We start from the raw sequence: 17,693 nt of genomic DNA on the forward strand, positions 1-17,693 counted from the left end.
ACGTTATTTTTATTTTTTTTGTCACCACCACTAACACATCACAATCAAACCTTAACCACCACATCCACCATCACCACAACTATTACATTACCACATCTGCCATCACCACGACCATTATCATCACAACTACTGCCACATCTCCACGTCCACTATCATCACCACCACCATCACATCCCTACTATCATCACATCCAGGTATCATCACCCCTACCACCACCACCACCGCTAAAATCACAAACCCACCATCAAGTCCACCACCACCACCACAATCACCACCACCTCTCCATCACTCGTTATAGCGCCAACAAACAGCCTAACCACCACAACGGGCACTAATAAAGCCGTGCCAAGACTCCTGGCTACCAAACACAGCCCATCACGTTCACTATAGTAGTCCCCACACAGCCTCAAGTACCCCGGAGAAAGGATTAAAGGATCTTGGATTTGTCTTAGGAACTGGTCCACCCCCCTCGTCTCTCTCTCTCTCTCTCTCTCCTTCCCTACATATTTTTCTTCCACCCCTCTCTCTTCTTACTATTCTCTCTCTCTCTCTCTCTCTCTCTCTCGTACTCACAGTCCTGCTCAGACCACAACACCATAAACATCTCTATACGTACCTGAAAATAAAGACAGAAAGTCAAAATAATGTAAAGGTATTACTATGAGATTAACATACAAAATTTTTACATTCTTCTGTACCTACCAGGGCAAAAAAAAAAAAAACCCACACATAGAAAATTAAATGTAAAATATGGGGCACTTCACTAAGCAAAAAAAAAAAAAAGTGAATGAACAATATGAACATCGAGAAAATCAGGATGAGAATGAAAGTGTGTGTGTGTGTGTGTGTGTGTGTGTGTGTGTGTGTGTGTGTGTGTGTGTGTGTGTGTGTGTGTGTGTGTGTGTGTGATATAATATTTACAACAATTACATATCAAAAAATGAACGATAGCAAACTGACAAGAATTCGTCATCAAATCTGGAGATACGTTAGGCAGGAGGAAGGTGCCAGTGGGTGTTATTATGCCAGCTATTTTAGGTCATTCCGGGTTGGGTATGTTTGTATGGTGGTAAATCAACTCTAAGGCCTGTCACTCCTCACCCCATAACCCCGTAAATACACACCCAGCCCCCTCCCGCTCACCCCCAACCAGCATCATCTAAACACTAGGATAACCGCCCCACCTACCATTAACACGCCCCTTCTTGCCCCCCCTCTCTCTCTCTCGTGTGTGTGTGTGTGTGTGTGTGTGTGTGTGTGTGTGTGTGTGTGTGTGTGTGTGTGTGTGTGTGTGTGTGTGTGTGTGTGTGTGTGTGTGTGTGTGTGTGTGTGTGTGTGTGTGTGTGTGTGTGTGTGTGTGTGTGTGTGTGTGTGTGTGTGTGTGTGTGTGTGTGTGTGTGTGTGTGTGTGTGTGTGTGTGTGTGTGTGTGTGTGTGTGTGTGTGTGTGTGTGTGTGTGTGTGTGTGTGTGTGTGTGTGTGTGTGTGTGTGTGTGTGTGTGTGTGTGTGTGTGTGTGTGTGTGTGTGTGTGTGTGTGTGTGTGTGTGTGTGTGTGTGTGTGTGTGTGTGTGTGTGTGTGTGTGTGTGTGTGTGTGTGTGTGTGTGTGTGTGTGTGTGTGTGTGTGTGTGTGTGTGTGTGTGTGTGTGTGTGTGTGTGTGTGTGTGTGTGTGTGTGTGTGTGTGTGTGTGTGTGTGTGTATAGCAAGGAACTGTGTGAGGGCGCGGGGAAATATCAGATGTTTATTATTGAGTCAGGACTTCTGGCGCCATACACCTCTCTTCCCCCCTTCTCTCTCTCTCTCTCTCTCTCTGGTCTCATCTCTTGCATACATTTCCCTGCAGTTTCCTCTCCCTCCTTTTTCTTACTACTCTCTCTGTCTCTGTCTGTCTATCTGTCTCTCTCTCTCTCTCTCTCTCTCTCTCTCTCTCTCTCTCTCTCTCTCTCTCTCTCTCTCCTATTATCAGCACACACTCCCTTCGCCATGCCCAAGGGATAGCGAAAGAGGGAGAGTGATGGACGCAATGGACTGGGAGGGAGAGAAAGGGAGAAGGGAGAGAAAGGGGAATGGGAGGGAAAGGGGAAAGGGAGAGAAAGGGGAAAGGGAGAGAAAGGGGAAAGGGAGGGAAAGGGGAAAGGGAGGGAAAGGGGAAAGGGAGGGAAAGGGGAAAGGGAGGGAAAGGGGAAAGGGAAGGAATGGGGAAAGGGAGAGAAAGGGGAAAGGAGGGAAAGGGGAACGGGAGAAAAAAGGGAAAGGAAGAGAGGCTAAAGGAACAGGAGAGCAAAAGCAAAGGCGTCGCGAGAAAGGAGATGAATGGAACAGAAACGTCGAATGGGGGAGAGGAAGAATAGGGGGGAGGGGGCAACGTAATTGGAGGGAAAAGGAAAAGACAGCGTGAAGTGTGGAAGGGAGAATGAGGGGGAGGAGAGAGCCGGAAAGGGTGAGGAAAGGAGAGGAAACGTAGAATGAAAGCGAGGAAGGGTGAGTGGGAGGGATAAACTCAAATTGAGAAACGAAGGCTTTACTGAGGATATGTTGAATGTGGGAGAGTAAAGAATGAGTGGGAGTGAGTTGGAGACCATGAGAAAAGCAGAGGATATGAAGAAACAGAGAGAATGAGTGGAAGTGAGAAAGGAAGAGCGAGTGAAAAAGAAAAAATGGGAGAAAGATTGAAGGAAGAAATGAGAGTAGGCCTATATGAGTCAGATGAGTAAAAAAGAGAGAGAGAAAAATGTGAGCGAGTGAGAGAGGTAGTTGGCGGCGTTAGTTTGGGTCCTGTGTGCAAAAACTCAAATGAAAAGGGAAGGGAAAAGCGTTGGTGTGCTACAAGACAAGCAATATTTCACTTCCATTCACCGCAGCAACATCAGTGGGCCGTGTGTGTGTGTGTGTGTGTGTGTGTGTGTGTGTGTGTGTGTGTGTGTGTGTGTGTGTGTGTGTGTGTGTGTGTGTGTGTGTGTGTGTGTGTGTGTGACAAGTGAGAGAGTAGTGCATGGCGGTGTTGTAATGTGATACGAAGCCTTGGATGTTCAGGCACGTTCGCAAAGGCACAGTTAGCGATGCAAGCAGGGTACCAATGAAGAAAGGACTGTGTGGCGGGGGAGATGAGGGAGTGGGAAGATGGAGAGGAATGTGGAGTGGAAAGGGAGAGTGGAAAGAGGGAGAGTGGAAAGAGGGAGAGTGGAGAGAAGGAGAGGAAGAAATGCGGCTGAGTAGAGTGGGGTGGGTGAATGGAGAGCGGTGGGTGAGAAAGAAGGATGAGTGGGAATGTATACGATTGTGATGGGATGAAGTGATGCGAAGATAGGGACGGAATGAGACGGGGTGACAGACACAGAAAAGAGGGGAGGGAGGAACAGAAGAGACAATGGGGTATAAGAAAGGTGGGACAGAGGGGGAAATATGTGGGTGCGTGGTGTGGTGGGGAGGGGGAGGAGGGAAGGTAAGAAAAAGACAAGGTACCACACCAGAGCAAGTTATAAAGTGTAGCAAAGGCCTTGAGGTTCACAGACACTCAATCAGCTGGTGACACGCACACTGCCAAGGAGAGAGAGAGAGAGGAGGGAGGGAAAGGGAGAGTGATACAGGTAAGGGGAAAGGGAGAGTGATACAGGTAAGGGGAAAGGGAGAGTGATACAGGTAAGGGGAAAGGGAGAGTGATACAGGTAAGGGGAAAGGGAGAGTGATACAGGTAAAGAGGATTAGCAGTGAGAAGACGCCGAGATAAAAAGGGGGGGGGGCACAACAAAGCAGAGTAAACAGCAGGGCAGAGTAGATGATAAAATGCGTAGTGGAAGGTCGGAAAAATGAGAAGATACCAGAGAGAGTAAAAGACGAAAGGGGAAGGGAAGAGAAGAGAGGAGAGAGAGAAGTGGAATTAAGTGGGAGGTCGAGGAGAGAAGTAGAGAAGAGTAGAAAGGAGCCAAATACGAAGAGGAGACGAGATGAGTGGGGAGCGAGAGAGGGGAAGTAAGAAGAGGTAGAGGGAGGGGAATGGGAAAGAAGGGAAGTGGGAAGAGGGAGTGGAGAAGGAAGACGGAGGGAAGGGAGGGAAATGGGGGGGGAAGGGAAAAGATGAGGGAGGGGAGGGCAGGGTGAGGGAGGGGAAAGAGGCGAGGAGTACCAATCCCCCCATAACGTCACCAGGTATAAACAGCAGAAAGCGTTGTCCACTTTATAAATAGCCAACCTTTCTCTTCCACTACGGTACGCCAGCCTTCCCCTTACACCAACACCGCCTCTCAGAAACACACTACCGCTGCTAACCTTGACGCAAATACACTCGCTTTTAACTATGCCGTTCCGGTGTGTGAATGGGGCTATGATTCATTTATGCTTGGCACTAATGAGTTCCTGTGTGTGTGTGTGTGTGTGTGTGTGTGTGTGTGTGTGTGTGTGTGTGTGTGTGTGTGTGTGTGTGTGTGTGTGTGTGTGTGTGTGTGTGTGTGTGTGTGTGTGTGTGTGTGTGTGTGTGTGTGTGTGTGTGTGTGTGTGTGTGTGTGTGTGTGTGTGTGTGTGTGTGTGTATCTCCACGCGCACACAACCACTGAAGAGAAAGATAGGTCAGGAGTCTCTTATCCACAGACTATTAAGAATTTCCCCAACTACCCCGAATCAGCGGGTCCTCAGAAGCAAGGGGATTAACGGAGACACATTCTTAACTCTCACCTTACCCTTAATCCCAACCAAATCGCTTAAGTTGCAGGGATACGATACTTAAGTGTGTCCTTAACAGTGGGAGGGACGAGACTGATGGGGAAAACATGTATTCTGTGTTTTGACGGTGTGGCTCCTAAATTCTCACGACTATGGAGTGTTTACATTAGGAACGATGTACCCACTGAGACAGGGCAGGTGCGCAAAAAAAAAAAAAATGATCTACCTGATGAGACGGGCAGGTGCGAAAAAAAAAAATGACAATCTACCCAATGTGACGGGCAGGTGCGACGAAAAAAAAAAAATAATAATAATAATAATGATCTACCCAATAAGATGACCAGGTGCGAAAAATAAAATGAAAAAAAAAAATCGAAAATGAAAGCTGGGGAGATCTAGACAGGTGATACAGTTCCCCTTCCACCCCTCCCTCCTTCCCCTCCACCCTCTCACCTCTCCACCCTCCTTCCCTCTGTCACCCAAGCTCCCTGCCGCCCTCCTCACCTCTTCACCTCTCCCAACCCTTCGTCTACTGTCACCTGAGGGCAAAGTCCTGAAAACAATCTACTAAATAAATACAAATCATCTACAAAGAGAAATTAATGAAATGCGAAAATGAATATGCGAGGACGAATGTATTGAGGGTAGACAAGAAAATAGGAGGGACGAAATAAAGAATAAAAAGGAAATATCTAGGACGATAATACTGAGAACAATCAATAAAACAGTTGAAACAGGAAACAAAACGAGTATCAAGTAATATGAGAAACGCCAAAGACTAACAGAAAGGAAGTACACAAGACCATAAATAAAAGAGGGTGAAAGCAACAGGACCAAATAAAAAGAATGAACAGCAAACAGACCAAGGGAACGGAGAGGTCACAGAAACAGAAAAAAGGAAACATGAGACGAAACGGGATACAGACAGGAGGAAACAGGATCACAGAAACAGAACAAAAAGGGGAAAATTAATTAACAGGAGGAAACAAGTGGGGAAAATGGAAACGGGGGACAAAAGAACGGAAATAATAATGAGAATAAGAGGAAAGAGCAGGAAGGAACTCCACCATTGATCCGAGTCAGCTGTACTCTGCGGCGGGGAGGGGGATGGAAAGAGGGGAGACGAGGGAAGAGTGAGGGGTAGGGACTGGGGCTTCAGAAGGCGCCAGAGGAGGATAGAGGAGGAGGAGGAGGAGGAGAAGCGAAGGGGAGGGGGAAGAGAAGAGGGGCAGGAACAGGAAAGTGTTAGGGGAAGAGAAGAACACAGAGATGAAGGGATGTACGAGGGGATGAAGAGAGTAGAAAAGACGAGGAGGAGGAGAAAAGAGGAGAGAAAAAGTTAGCTACAAAGGGAGACGGAGGAGGAGGAGTACTGCTTGAGAAGGGAAGATACCAGTAAGAGGCGGGGGGTGTAAGAGAGATGAACGTGGTGTGACTAAACCCACCAGCATAACAAAGAAACTCATGCACACACATTATATATTTTTACCACAATCAAACCTCACTAATACATGGACTCATCACCACAAATAGCACCAAAAAAAAAAAAAAAAATTACCCTCCCCTAAAACTAAAAAAGAAACCTACAGCCTAATCAAGAGAAGCAAACGACCTACCTACAACACTATAAAACTTGCCTCACTCAGACATGCCTAAAGATAGGTCCTATGTCGAGGACACCCCCCCTCACAGGACGCGGCGCCAGACAATATATAAATAGGTAAAGACAGATCACACACACACACACACACACACACACACACACACACACACGCACACACACACACCATAAATTTACGTCCCTTGTTTCAATCCTGCTACCTTCAGACTCTCTCATTTCACCTTTAAAGACACCCTCGCACCAAATTTTTAAAAAATAATAATAAGAAGAAGAAAAAAAATACATCCAGCAACAAAAAATGGAATAAGTTAGTGTTGAAAAATTGTGGCAGAGGCTGAGGAAAAAGACGATATAATCAGAAACGTGACGAAAGCGGCAGGTCCGATGAATTAGTACCCTGAGAGCCAGACAAGAGGAGGAGGGGGAGGGAGAGGATCTAGAAGGGAGAGAGCAAAGAGGGAGGAGGGCGGAGAGAATGAAGAAGGGGGGTGAGGGGGTTGGGGAGATGAGGGGGATGGAAAGATAAGGGAGAGAGGGATAGGAAGAGGGTGTCCGTCTGGAAGGGATGGAGTACAAAGGTAGTTGTGGTTGGGATGGTAGTAGGGATGGTAGTTGTGGTAGGAATGGTGGTTGTTGTGGTAGTGGAAAGACGAGTGACTGAAGCAATGAGCGGTAAGGGAGAACGGGAGGGGGATAAGTAAGGAGAGGGGTGGCGGGAAAGTGGGAGTGGGGGAGCAGATGAGGAGGGAGAGAAATGAAAATGGAGGAGAGGGGGAAGAGGAGCTGCAGAGATGGAGGACAAGGATGGGGACGGAGATGAGGATGAGGGGAAGGTTAGACTGTGATTGGGAGGAAGGAACGGCACAATGGATGAGAATGAACAGATGGGGAAAGAACGACAGGGAAGGAAGAAGAGAGGAACACAGAAAATGAGAGAGAGAGAGAGAGAGAGAGAGAGAGCAGGAAAAGGAAACAGGAACTCCGTGAATGCAGTAACGTTGAGGAAAAGGGAAATGCCCCGCTGAATAACACGAAGGGGAGGCAGGGAAATGAGACGATAAAACCAAGGGAGAAAAATAACGAATGAAATACCAGAGAAATGACGCAGAAAATGACGGATAGAAACACGACGCAGGACGAAAATGACGCGTAAAATGAAGGAGAGAGAGAGATGAGACACGAAAATGACTAATAACAAGCGACGTAATTAAAGGAGGCATTAGTAAAGAGAAAAGAGGTAATTAGGAGATGAGACGAGTAAAGATAAATGATGTAATTAATGGAGACGAGGTAAATAAAGGGGTAATGATGTGGTGAGACAGACGGTGAGGGGAGGAAATGAAGAATAATGAGATGAGGAGATGTATGGATGAGGGGAAGATGAGGGATGAGAATACTAATAAGAAAAAGGTGAAAGTATTAAAGGAAACATGAGGGAATAAAGGGAAAAATTTAAGGAAAAGGACTGAAGGAAAGGCGAAGAAAAGGAAAATGAACGAAAGAGTGAACACATGAATTAGGAAGGAAAATTGAAAGAGAGAGAGAGAGAGAGAGAGAGAAGGGGGGGAGCCTGGGGACAACAGTAACGGCCGGTTGACTCATACTTCCCCCTCCCCCCCTTTCCTCCTCCTCTCCCCCCCTCCTTCCCTATCCCCTTATCCCCAACCGAGTCCTCACTCCTATATCTGTCTGTCTGTGTCTCTCTCTCTCTCTCTCTCTCTCTCTCTCTCTGATAATAAAGGACGAAAATATACAAAAAATGAGAGAGAGAGAGAGAGAGAGAGAGAGCACTAAAAGGTGAGAGGGTTATTAAAACAAGGAGGGAGTGTGAATTGCACGTGGTAATGAGGGAGTGGAGGGGGAAGGAAGGGGAGAGGAAGGGAGGGGAGAGGAAGGGAGGGGAGAAGAAAGGAGGGGAGAGGAAAGGAGGGGAGAGGAAAGGAGGGGAGAGGAAGGGAGGGGAGAGGAAGGGAGGGGAGAGGAAAGGAGGTGAGAGGAAAGGAGGGAGAAGGGGAAGGGAAAGAAAGGACAGAAAATGGAGGAAAATGGTAAGGAAAGGAGAAAGGTGGAAAATTGAGAAAAATGGCAGGACAGAAGAAAAGTGAGGAGTGGGAAGAGTCAGGGAATGGAAGGAGATGGGTGATGAGAGGAGGGAAAGGGAGAAAGGTGTGAGGGAGGAGGGAGAGAGGGGAAAGGGAGAAGGGAGAGAGGGGAAAGGGAGAAGGGAAAGAGGGAGTAGAGAGAGGGGAAAGGGAGAAAGGAAAGAGGGAGGACAGTGAGGGAAAAGGGAAAAAGGAGGGAGGAGAGAGAAAGGAAAAAGGGGAGAGACAAAGGGAGAGGGAGGAAGCACAGACTGAGATGAAGTTTGTGTTGACGTGGAGGATCATGAGGAGGGGAGGAGAGGAGGGGTGAGGAAAGATGTAGTGGTATTGAGAGGGCGGGGGGGTGCAGGGGGCGGGGGGGTGCAGGGGGAGGGGGAGTGAGGGGGGAGGGGTAAGGAGGGGGAGGGTGAGAACAAAGGTTATGTGCGTGTGAAGGAGGACAGAATTAATGCCGCCAAGTGGGCAAAGAGAGTCAGACCAACACCAAGACAACAGACTGCATGAACTGTAGAACTGAACCAGCATCACTATCATCATCATCATCATCACTATCCCCATTACATACATCATCATCATTACCATCATCATCATCATCATCATCATCATCATCACTATCCCCATTACATACATCATCATCATCATCACTAGAATCATCACCATCATCACAACCATATTACCTGAGCAGAAAAACAGAGCAAATGAAAAAAGCAAATAAAGTACAACGGACAAGAAAATTAAAGAGGAAGAGAACATGAACTAAACAGGAAGAACATAAGAACAGCGAGAGAGAATTTAAGAGGAAGAGAACAAGAACATGAGAACACTAGAGAATGGACAGGCATGCAGGGGGGTGGGAAATGTGCATGAGAAAACCAGGCGTGAGGGGCCATGGAGAGGAGAGAAGAGGAAAGTTAAGAAATGAAGTGAGAAGGGGAGAAGGAAGTGGAGAAGGGGAGAAGGGAGTGGAGAAGGGGAGAAGGGAGGGGAGAAAAGAGAGGGGAGAGGGAGTGGAAAGGAGAGAAAACAGATGAGCTAAAACGAAATCAAGAGTTATGAAATGAGAGGACATGGAAGGAGGAGACGAAAAAAGTAGGAAGGACGAGATGAGAGAAGCGGAGGAAAAAAATAATACTATCCAGACTGACAAAGCTATATATATATATATAAAAAAAAAAGAGAGAATGGGAAAGAGACAAAAGCCAGTCTGTACTCTTAAAACAAATACACACTAACAGTAGGCTATATCAAGAGCTTCCTTTGTCGGTGAGATGAACCAACGTCCGCCTCATATTATTATCCAACTTACATCTCACAAACTTCATCCAATGTTTAGCTTAGAGTTTACGAGCCTGTGACAATGTTATCTTTACCGAACATACACAGAGCACAGATCCGACAATACAGTACATATCGGTATAAACTGTAGTCTAGGAAGTTTATATTTTCAAACAGGCCGACATACATAAATACAAAATTAAAAAGAATGCCAAAACCGAGGAAAAAACAGGAGACAATGGAAATATGCACAAAATTAATTATAATCCCAAAAACAACAGCGAAAACAGAGATTATCAAAACATATTAACAGAATCCCAAAATGAAGAGAATAACAAAGCTAATGGGTATGACAGACAGGGGTGGGTGAGGGGGTCATGCAGGAATGTCAGGGGCCCTTGGGGTGGACAGGGACAAGACAAGAAGGACGGATGGGGGGTGAGGAGATGAAGCGGCTGCGACGGTTGGAAGGGGGGAGGGAGAAGAGGGAGGGGAGAAGAGGGAGGGGATAGAAGAGACGGGACGTGATGGGAAGGACGGGGGTGGGGATAAGAAGGAATGGAAGAGAGAATGGGAAAATTCAAATAGTAATGGAATTTGTGTCAGAGGTACGCAAGAAAGGAGAAAAGAAAGAGGAACTGGAAGAGAAAGGGAGGATCAGAAAGAGGAGGTGAGGAGGAGGGAAGGGATAGGGGAGTAAGCGTATCTCCAAGAGAGTGAGGGAGCTGGGAACAGTCACCTCCCCTCCCCACCCACATAACTCCCCTACCACAATCCTCCCCACCCCATCCCCATCCCACTCATCACGCCATTCCCTGACCTAGCCTACCCAACTCTCACTGGTTCCACTAATGCCCATCCCCCCCCCCTCCTCTCTCTCTCTCTCTCTCTCTCTCTCTCTCTCTCTCTCGTACAATGCAGTCCAATTGTTATGCTTGGTCTGACACTAATCAACCCCCACCTCCACCCCTCCCCAGGCGCATGTGGTAGTCTCTCTTTCTCTCTCTCTCTCTTTCTCTCTCTCTCTCTCTCTCTCTCTCTCTCTCTCTCTCTCTCTCACACACACACACACACACACGTACGTTACGCTCTAAAAGGTCGTTGCATCGTCAAAAAAAAAATAATAATAAAAAAAAAATAATAATAATAATAACGCCTCCCTCCAGCGCTGACGAGCTCTCAACAAACACCTTCCCTCGAGCTAGGAATCGGAATACAAGCCTTATCATCTTCACTGCATCTATTGGCTTTCATTGCACAACAGTATTCACCATGTTGCAGTGTCATCTATGCAACACACCTAACCTTAACCCTTCTACGGAACACAAAACTCTTGGCAACATTTAGAAGCAGCTGTCTTTTTTTTTTTTTTTTCAGTTCGTTCGTTTATAAATATTCCAAAAGCTTACACGCGTCGGCTTTGGGTCACCTAATGGTTGCTCTCCAGGCTGCTCGATCTCCAGCAGCCTCCCTATTTAGTCCAATATCCCTTATCCTTCTGTCCATGATAAATACCAATCATAAAAAATCTCGGATCTTGAACAATCATCCAATTACCCACAAAATCTCCCTGAACCTCAAATCTTTAACACAACCTGAACACATCCCTAACAGACCCTGACACACCCCTAACACATCCCTAACAGATCCAAACACAACCCTAACACATCCTTAACGGATCCTAATACAACCCTAACAGAGCCTAACACAACCCTGAGACCCTAACACAACCCTAAGGCCATAACAGCCCCTAACACACCCCTAACAGACCCCCAACACATCCCTAGCACAGTCCTCCCCTCTGCCCTTGAACCACCAAAATTCCAATGCCAGAACTTATAAACCCGACATTAAAAACTTGAGGCTAATGAACACAACTGTGCTCTTGGAATTTGGAGTCCCACGCACTTGCACGCATGGCCGAGAATCCTATGTAGAACGGTAGCAAATTCGCCCTTATGGTATGCCAGCACTTAGGGGGCTATAACCTCTGCAGCGATGGTTGAAAATCCTATATATCATGGTACTAAAGTCGCCTCTATGGTATCCCGGCTATAACCTCAGCGGTGATGGTCGAAAATCCCCTAAGTCATGGTACCAAAGTCGCCCCTATGACAACTGGACCTCGCAGGGGGCTATAACCTCTGCCTTCGTACCCAGCTCTGAGAGAGAGAGAGAGAGAGAGAGAGAGAGAGAGAGAGAGAGAGAAAAAGGTTGAAATTATCCCTTGCAATCACACCTTTACGCAATAACTAATAATCGTGCATTCGTACCTCCCTTGCAATCACAACCATCATGTAATCAATAATCCCTTGCAATCAAATTTTAAGCAGTCAATAATCCCTTGCAATCAACCTCTATGCAATCAATAATCCCTCGCAATCACCCTCTACGTAGCCAATAATCCCTTGCAATCACACTGCAGTTATAATAATCCTTTGCAATCACACTATGCAGTTAAAAATAATCCTTTGCAATCACTATTCAACAGATCTCTTGCAAGTAAAAGCCTTATGCAATCCTAGTACCCAGATAACAAAAATAAAATAGTAAAATAGAATACGGAAAAAGTGCTGAAAGAGGTAGTGGAGGTCTGAACGGTAGGGTGGTGACTTCAGGATTTTTCAGGGAGCGGTTAATCCCTCCCCCTGAACTGGCAGCTTTACGCAATCAATATCAGCAGAGCCCAGTGACGAATGGAGGGCTTAGTGACCGGGAATGGCGTAACCTGAACCGGGTCTACGTGTGGTTCTTTGCCGTACCGCCAGCAATGACCCGACTATACACCAATTAGAGTGAACATGGACGATCATTACGATACACTTGTGCAGTATAAGGTTCATCCTCTCTCTCCCTCTCTCTCTCTCTCTCTCTCTCTCTCTCGGGGGGAGTGTGCGCGTGCACGTGTATGTTTACATCTGAACGTGGGCGAGCGCACGTGCATGATGCCATGTTTACATCTGAACATGCGTGCGCGTGCATATTTACATCTGAACCATGCAACATCATCGAAGTCGTGGCGAAAATGTTGTAGGCTAGCCCCAGAATCTAATATTAAGGCTAGCCCCAGAATCTAATATTAAAATACGCTGCCAGTCACGAAGAAGTGTCATGGAAAGGAGGCTAGCGCTGCTGTAATGTCATTCTCAGCGACTAAGGTAAGAAATACAAGTTGATGATTAAAAAAAAAAAAAAAAAAAAAAAAAAGACAATGAAGAAATAAAAACGAAAATCCGGCAAAGTTAAGGTGAAGGAACTCAAGTTAAATAAGCGTGGCCGAGGCGTAGCAAGCACGTGAAGGATGTTTACGTAGGGGATGGGAGCCTGCCAACATACACTACCCCCACCCAAACACAAAATTCCAAGCACTCCAAAAATAAGTTTGTAATACACTACACTACACCAAAACACACACACACACACACACACACACACACACACACACTACTGAGAAGGGGTAGTATGCTGTTAACACACACTACACCTAACCAAGCAGAAAATTCCAGCACTTCAAAACTGTACCAAAACTCGAAAAAACAAAAACAAAATCAAGTCTACTGAGAAGGGGATAACAGACTGTCAACAACACGAAATTACAGACACCCAAAAATAACTCTGTAAAACACGCACTTTACCAGCGTCCCTCCATTACCAAGATAAAAAATTCTCATCATGGAATACTGAGAATGGCGAGGAAGTGTGCCAAGATACACTATTCTCTCCAAACACAAACTTCCAAGCACTCTAGGAATAAGTCTGAGATACATTACACTACCTCATTAGTTAAAAAAAAAAAATGATTGGCATAAAACGATTAGGGGAGGGAGGATACCCATATTCTCAACTCCATCCAAAACACAAATTTCCATACTCTTAATATAAACTTGAAATATATCACATTGTACCGAAGAAAGTTCATTTAAAAAAAAAAAAAAGGGGAGGGGCTGTGAGGGTGCCAAGAAACGAAGCTCTCTCCAAACACAAAAATATTCCACACAATCCAAGAATAACTGACACACACGCCACGCCGTAGCTCATTCATTAACATCAAAAATAAAATGACTGGCACATAAATTCCGATTAGAGGCGGGAGGCTGCCAAGATCCACGACTCTCCAAACACAAAAAAAACACACACAATTAACCTCCTCAGCCCAAGTGTGTCTTCTACCTCTAAAATCTTGCTATCCTAAAACTTTCATTCAGTTCAGGAGACTTTTTGAACGGGGAAGGTTAGACATACAGTAGCACTCACTTAACTCCTTCAGTTATTGGGCGCCTCAAGCTACATAATAATAAAAATAAATAAGTCTAGCATAAAAACAGCTTAAGAAATTAGGTACTACTATTGAAGAGGTTAAAGGCTTTCATATACACACGACACTGCTGTCTCGTTCATTCGCAGGAAATTCTACTTACCACGGAATATTAATAACCCCTATTATTTTTTCCTCTTTCATTGATACAAGAGCTGAAAACCATTGCCATTAACCCATTCAGTCAAGCCACCTCACACGCAATATTAAATCTTCACGTAAATCAACTAAATTCCATGCAAATCAAGCAGCCTCACACGCACACCAAGCAGCCTCGCACGCAAAAATCATGCACACACTCACACGCCGAATTAAACCACGGTCACGCAAACACTTCTTCCTGCCTGCGTGACGTCATCAGGAGGGTTGAGTCATGGGGTCCGCCTACAAGCATAGTGTGTGCCAGGGAAGGGGGATCACTGGGGCATCTATAACCGGACTGACTCGGGTGCCTCGCCTCCCTTTGTCCAAGCGGGAGAAACTATTGATAAACATGGAATGCCTCACCCAGGAACCAAGCCCTTCTCCCTCAACCTCTGCCAACTGGCTATTTAAAGTCGATGAAAATAATTAGTCCACTTTATCCGTCCACTTTTTGGCCGAACAATCATGAAACTTAGAATAGTTAACTTGAAATCGAGACGCCTGATGCAGACCTCCAAAATTTATAACGAAGATTCTTAGATTTTTTAAAGTACTTGATAATGATGGGACGTATCTGGCCTTTCTATACGGCTGCTGACGGCATTCTGAAATATGGGATGCAGGCTAACCATACGTAATAACCATAGAGGACCCATCAATGACCGACAAAAGTTAGGGGTTTGCACTACACTCTACGGTTTAAGGCTTGTGCATACGACCTTTAAGAAATATTTTGAAATCTTATAGTGTTCCGAGGATCTCATCCCAGAGGCTCTAAAATTAATGCTCGCTGCTTCATTTCTTATCGTGCGTGTGAGGCCGCTTGATTTTTGCGTGTGAGGCTGCTTGATTTTTGCGTGTGAGGCTGCTTGATTTTTGCGTGTGAGGCTGCTTGATTTACTATGTCAGGAAGTATGTAATCTAGGAATTGGCCTCAGTATTTTCCAAGGTCTGGTAAGCACATCGCGAGGGGAGGGAATAAAAGAACAAAAGTGCCATCGAAAACACTCACCAGTTACGAATCTATTTATACTTCGTTAGTGTGCAATAATCTTACGGTCAGACATACACATGGAAGGCCAAAAATCACCAAGAACTGGGTAATATGTAGGCTGTGTTCTTCGCTTAATTATTTCTCCTTTCATCATTACTTGGCATCACTAGAGGTCTGGGATAAACAGGAAAGCTCTTCACCTTAACCTTGGCCAACGGGGTAATGTGGCTACGTTTCATTTTCGTTTATTTTTATAGTTTCATCATTAACCTGCATCATTAGAGGGCAAAAATAAACACAAAGGCCTGACCCCCAAAACCATACCCTACATCCTGACCCCAGACAATGCCCTTCACCCTAACCTCCGCCTACAGGTGTGTGTGCTTTATTCTCCAATTAGCCTATATTTATCATTACCTAGAAACATTAGAGGTCATTAGAGGTCAGGGATAAACACGCAAGACCTGAGATAAACATGCCCTTCCCCCAACCTCAGCCAACTGGTATGCATCTCGTATTCTACATTTATATTTATCGTTATCATTACCTGGCATCATTAGGGATCAGTAATAAACAAGGACGACCTGGGATGACATTTGAGGTCAGAGATAAACAAGGAAGACCCGAGATAAAGATGCCCTTCCCCCTGACCTAAGCCAACTGGGTGGACGTGTGCTTTTCACCATTCATCCCATCATGGTAGGAGGTCATACATAAACATCGCAGGCCTCACCCAAGAACGATGCCCTTACCCCAGCCTATGCTCAGCCAGTATGTGCGCACTAGCCTCACCATTATCATCACCATCATCATTACCACCAAGATCCTATCATATCATTATCCTTACTCTCAAAATCACTCTCACCTAACCATTATCATCACCATCATCATTACCACCAAGATCCTATCATCAGATCATTATCCTTACTCTCAAAATCACTCTCACCTAACCATTATCATCACCATCATCATTACCACCAAGATCCTATCATCAGATCACTATCCTTACTCTCAAAATCACTCTCACCTAACCATTATCATCACCATCATCATTACCACCACGATCCTATCACCAGATCACTATCCTTATTGTCCAAATCACTCTCATCCTTACCAAGAGCAAATGAAAACTAACATCATATTCAGATTTGCTTCATACGATCTCAGAACCATACTACAACCTGAGTTAAGAAACACAGAATATGCGACTAGCAATCTGTCTAATGTTTATGAGTGGCCAGAAGTATATTAAAAAAAAAAAAAAAAAAAAAAAAAAACAGGTGGTCCAATATACCAAAATTTGCAGAAGTAAAAAAAAAATTCATAGAACTGGTGGCCAAATAAACCAAAATTTGCAAAAGTTAACCAAAAATAAAAAAAACTAAAAGAAAGGACTGATACAAAATTATTTCTAACCTCTAAGTCAACAGGTCTTAAGGGCTAAATTTTCAACTTCCTGCAGTTAGAAAAAAAATAGTGTCATTATAAAGAGGGGATTAATAACAGCAGATAGGTTAAAGAGACATAACAAGTAAAAAAATAGAATAAAAATCTAGGCAGCACTTAACAATGTAACAAGACAACTACCCCCCCACTAAAGACTGTAATTGGTAGCCTGGCCAACCTCATACACACGACACTGAAATTAATAGAGTGGTAAAGAAGGTGGCGGCCTGAGTGTGTGTGAGAGTGTGTGGGGGGGAAAAAAGGAGAGTAAAGAGATAATACGAAAGAGAGGAGAGGAGAGGAGAGGAAAGGAGAGGAGAGAGAGAGAGAGAGAGAGAGAGAGAGAATCGCATACAACCTTGAGTTTTAAAGGCTTTTCCCAGTCAACATGGCATACATAAAACCAGGTGTGAATGCAAGCGGCCTAATGTCTTCATCCAGGCTCTGAATAACAAGCCATCCCCAGCACAAAGATTAAGTAAGAGGGAGCAATCATCATCATCATCATCATGAGTAAGAGCATCATCATGTGGGAGGAGGAATCATCATCATCATACGAGAGAGGAAGCCATCATCATCATCATCATCATCACACGAGGGAGGAAGCCATCATCATCATCATCATCATCATCATCATCATCATCATCATACGAGAGAGGAAGCCATCATCATCATCATCATCATCACACGAGGGAGGAAGCCATTATCATCATCATCATCATCACCATCATCATCATACAAGGGAGGAAGCCATCATCATCATCATCATCATCATCATCAATAAATTGGGTGGGTTGGATCCAGATGAAGGAAAAATAACCAAACTAACACCACAGCACTAGGCGAAAACTTGGTCACACCTCCATCCACTCATCATACAAAGCGAATTAAAAAAAACAAATATAAAAATCCATAAACTAAATATGAACTAGAGGGAAATGCATCAAAAAAGGAACAGAACTCAAAATATTAAAAAAAAAATGGAGATAATACACATGGAAAAGTGAAAATGAAAGCAAAAAAACGACACGGGTAATAAAAGCTAAGGAGACAACAGGAGTGACGTGTGCAGAATGTATGGAAGAGTGAGCAGGTGTGGCGGATGGGGGGTAGACGGGGAGATGGAGGGAGGGAGAGGGAGT

General features: G+C 45.1%; 1 protein-coding gene across 4 annotated transcripts in view; it reads right to left on the reverse strand.

Moving 5' to 3' along the window:
• The window catches only part of zip (myosin heavy chain 10), a 242,341-nt gene that overhangs the window by 197,979 nt on the left and 26,669 nt on the right, over positions 1 to 17,693 (reverse strand). The gene's annotated exons all lie outside the window — the stretch shown is intronic.

Source organism: Coenobita brevimanus, chromosome 95 (genome assembly GCF_032717465.1).
Source record: "Coenobita brevimanus isolate Jiangsu-jjx chromosome 95, ASM3271746v2, whole genome shotgun sequence".
NCBI lineage: Eukaryota > Metazoa > Arthropoda > Malacostraca > Decapoda > Coenobitidae > Coenobita > Coenobita brevimanus.